The sequence below is a fragment of the Poecilia mexicana genome, unplaced genomic scaffold (assembly GCF_051168715.1).
Source record: "Poecilia mexicana isolate PSO_F unplaced genomic scaffold, ASM5116871v1 scaffold_12, whole genome shotgun sequence".
In the NCBI taxonomy this organism is placed as follows: domain Eukaryota; kingdom Metazoa; phylum Chordata; class Actinopteri; order Cyprinodontiformes; family Poeciliidae; genus Poecilia; species Poecilia mexicana.
The window spans coordinates 4,105,180-4,109,898 of NW_028263381.1; positions in this window are offsets into that span (position 1 = coordinate 4,105,180).

A 4,719-nucleotide genomic window follows, 5' to 3' on the forward strand; every position below is an offset into this window, starting at 1 on the left:
CCATCATCGGTGGCCATGCTAACTCGCCTTAGCATTCAGTGACAGCTTCATAGTGGTAAACCAGTGCAGCAGTGAGAAAGGAGGAAGTTATTAGCCCAGTACACATGAATGATTGACAGCGTTAAGACCCTCCTCCTGCCTCTGATTGGTTGTTTCTGACGGAGCAGCGTATTTGTTCTGATGACAGCAGACTCATATGGAGATTCACAGATTCTCTCTCACATTATACTGCCACAATATAGTTATCTTTTTAACAAATATGTAAAAAACATTTTCAGTAAGAGCTACATACTGCTGCTTTAACTCAGAAGACATTCATTTCAACCAGTAATTTATAAGCTGTTTCTACATCAAAGAAAATAACCTGGCTCACTGTCTGAATGACGACTGCCGCGGTTCAAATTAAAACAAAGCGATCATCACGCTAAGCAGGCTCATTAAGTTTAAATTCACATCTCAGACTTGCTTGAAACAACAAGACATTCCTCATGTTGCCTAGAAGCAGATTTTCTCTCGTAATCAGATAGATGCTTCCCACTCACTCCACAAAAACTGCAACTAGCACCAAGCTTTCCTCTTAACTTACATTTTCAGATTCCCCTCACTCACCGTTGCACCTCTAACGCTAACGGCGAAATGCTAATTATTCACCTGCGGCTTCGCTCAAGATAACCTCTACCAGGCCTCCCATTGTCCCCCTGCTTTCTGTCCCGTCTGCACACAAACAAACACACACCGCAGCCTGATGGGAGCAGCGTGGCAGGTGGGATCAATAGGCCTGAAACCTGTCCAGAGCGTTAATCCATCAGCGGCGAGTGGAGAGAAGAGGCAGGCCAGGAGAGCCATTTGCTCACACACAGGCCTCAGCTCTTTCTTTTTTCTTTTTCTTTTTTCTTTACCACGCCGTGTTAAATGGTTGTCTGAGAAATATTTTTTAACCAAGAAACCGCCTCCGTCCATGCTCGCTCTCTGGAATCTCAAAAATGCTGTTGTAGCAGAGAAGTGTTACACTTCATTCAGCATACTGAATGAGCGCTTTTGAAAAATCAAAGTCAAGAGTTTCTCAGTTGTTTCAGATGTTTGAAGGTTTTGGGTGTAAAAAGCTACCTTTCATAAGTGGGAAACAAGCATCTATTTGTTAGCTGTGTCTCATGTTTGGCAGATAAACGTGAGACTACTTTAGGTTTTTACTTGAGTTCCCAGAAAAGTGTGAAAGCAGAATCTCTCCTACTCTCCGTCAAGCATGTTGTCTAATCTTAGCTGTTTACAAAACTCTACATGCCGTCCAGTTTATATGGTAAGCTCAGGAATCAAGCTAAGGTTCAGGAATGATTGTGCGTGTCCACAGCGACCTCTCTTGTTTCACAAAATGAATCAATTCTCTTCTCCATTTGTTGCAGTGGAAGGATTTTTATTGTTTTATAGAGAATATCTTTTTTTTAATGATCTATGGAGGATAATGCACAACTTTGGTGTGGAGGTGAATCGGCATGACTGACTGCTGAGGGCAAATTCAATTAATGTTCCTCCTCTGGACAACAGGATGCATTATTTACAGCTCCCAGTGCACATGTGTTACTCCTCAGCTTCGACCAAAGAGCTGCTGTTTTTGGTTTGTTTTGTTTTTCGTACAGCATTAATGTCCAGTTGGCGTATTAGCGGGCTACCACCTAAAGTATTCTCATCCAGAGGGCAACATAACAGGTTTTTTGAGACTTAAATCCTTATGTTGTGGTGAATATCTGTCAAAATTTAAGGATGAAATTTAAAGTTAATTTAAAGATGGGGTGCAGACATCGCTAGCTGAGTAATTACACAGTACTTTCTTAGACAAGAACTTTCGATAAAGCCAATATTATCAATGCTATTATCCAATAGTGATACAAGTCGGTATCAGTATCGGATTGATGCTCGTATGATAAGATCGATACTTTAGTTTCACATTCCCTCTTGAAAATGTATTCTAGCTTTGGTTTTGTAGTTTCTCAATTCTGCCTCAAAAGAGATTTTGTTTTGATTTGTTGTCAAAAGATAATTTTTTGCACTTTTGTTTATTCAGAAAAAGATGCACACAAATATGTTTTGTTTAGCTATTGTTTTATTCGTATCATGTTTATATGTTTTCAAAATATGTTGAAGGCACTCATAACTTTGTCCAAATTCTATCCTATGTTTTAGCAAAACATTTTAAAAGAAAAAACAACAACATAAAAGCCAAAAGTCTGACGATACATCAAACTTGAATAAAAAATATCGGTATCGGTTTGCTGTATTTACTCTGTGTCAGATCAATACCAAAATATTGCACACCTCTGCTGCTCAGGTGTTAGTAAACTACTTCTCAGGATTGTTTTGTGACAGTAAAACAACAAAAATTGTTGAAACTGCTTACACGTTATTTTGAAAATGGCTGCAGACTTACCAAGTTGTTCACTATGAACGTTCACTGTAAATAAACAAACTGATTCCAGTAACGTTAAGATGCTGTACTTCTTTACAGAAAGATTAAACCAATCAAGATCAGCACCAGAAGCAAACATTTGCATAGAGATGTATTACTTATTACATGAGTGTTTTGCTAAAATTAAATTTATGCTGCATTTGAGCTGATACGGAGAGTTGCTATTTGCTTGGCAGGTTGAGCTGTCAAAAGCTTTGTAAAAAGACAAATCTTTTCATGTCATGGAGGTAAAATACATAAAATCTGTAGTAAATCAGTAGATTCATTTCCTTTGATGGAAATGAATCCATCAAATTCATCCAGCATTTCCTTTGCTGGACTTTTTCCACTGATTTAGTTTCATGATTCGACTGTCTGGTGTCCACATCTGAACTAATAGGCAGGGAAAGAAAGGAAGACTGGAAATTAATTTTATGGAAATTAAAATAAAATAAAAAGTAAACCCAACACTATAAAAAGTTTAGGTTGGGCTTTTAAAAAAAAAAAAAAAAAAAAAAAAAAAAAAAATATATATATATATATATATATATATATATATATATATATATATATATATATATATATAGTTTACTGTAAATTACTGTAATTTACAGTAAACATAATAAAAACAAAAGCAAGTTAAAGTGGTAAGAAAAAAGACTATAAAAACCGTTAGTTTGAAAATTATTAAAAACATGAGTAAAATTTTTATTATCTAGTAATCATTTCCTTACAGTTCAAAGAAGAAATTGTTTCTAGTTATACCACACACACACACACACCCACACACACACATGATCTAAATGTTTTTTTACGCATAAAAACAGTGCTAATAATATAGAAGAAAAAAAAAAACAAGACAATAGAAGATACTGGAGAGTCTCCATCGCTCTGATGGGCGGGGAGCCAGTCAGCCTTGCCTCCCTGGAAGGCCCCAGTCTGATTCAGAGTAAAACAATTGGCAAGAGGGATGTGAATCTCTCCTTCTCATTGCTTCCTCCCTCTGTCTCTCTCTCTTACACACACACACACACACACCCACACACACACACACACACACACACGCACACACACACACACACACATTGAGTCAGGGATGGCAGAAGACCAACAGCCTGCGCCAGTGGGCGTAGTGGGACCGCTGGGCATGCTGGGACCAGCCACGGGAGTTAAGACTCGCTGAACTACAGCTGCAACCAACCCAGCCATGGCCGCAGTGAGAGGGACACGAGCTCCAACACACTGCTACAGATACACTCAGACACATATGTTCTCCAATAGCACACACACACACGCACACACACACACACACACACACACACACACACACACACACACACACACACACACACACGCGTGCGAACATAACTGCCTGTCTGGTCCCATGCCATGAGTCTCAGCTGTGCCAGCCCCCTCCCTCCTTCCCTCCCTCCCCACCCACAAGCCCTGGACCTCCCGCGTATCCCTCCCTCCCCTCCTCACCCCCCTCACCGCTCCTCCCCGTCGGTAGCCTTTGTGGGCTAATTAGCGGTGAAATTGGTGAATTGCAGGCTCGGGCACACGCATACATACACATTCACCCACACCACCACCCCCCTCTCCCAACCCCGAACCTCCCCCCTCCGTTATTCACACACGCACACGCACACACACATACAGTTGGTAAATTGCAGGCTCAGGCACAGCAGTTGCAGACACTTCAGCATAGCCAAGCGCCACTTCAGCCCCTGAAAAGCCTCTGAAATGGGGCATGCAACACAAAGACAGGAGTGGAGAGGAGAAGAAAGGGAACCGCGGTGGAGAAGGCGAGAAGGAGCGCGCGCAGGAGAGAGAGAGAGAGAGAGAGAGAGAGAGAGAGAGAGAGAGAGAGAGAAAAGTCGGAGGAATACATTTCGCCTCGGCTTTTCTCATCGCTCTCGAGCGCGTTGGCACCGCTCACCGTATATACGGGGAAAATTAAATTAGTGCCGTTTTCTCTCTCTCTTTCTCTCTCTCGTCAACTTCTGGTCCAGACGTCTTTGTCGGAGAGCCACCTGACTCTCACCTGTGTGCCATCGGCTCACGTCGAGGAGTCGCTAAATGTCTCTTTCGCCCCCACTCTCTCTCTCTTTCCCTCTCTCTCTCAGAGTAAAAGAGCTTCCAGTCTGTAATGATTTCTGTGATGGACGACACTCATTCCATCATCCCTTCATCCCACACACACCCCATAAATTACCTCTCATATTAACAGGCAGTATTAAAACCCTGCAACGTGTCAGGGCTCTCATTTAAAATTAATA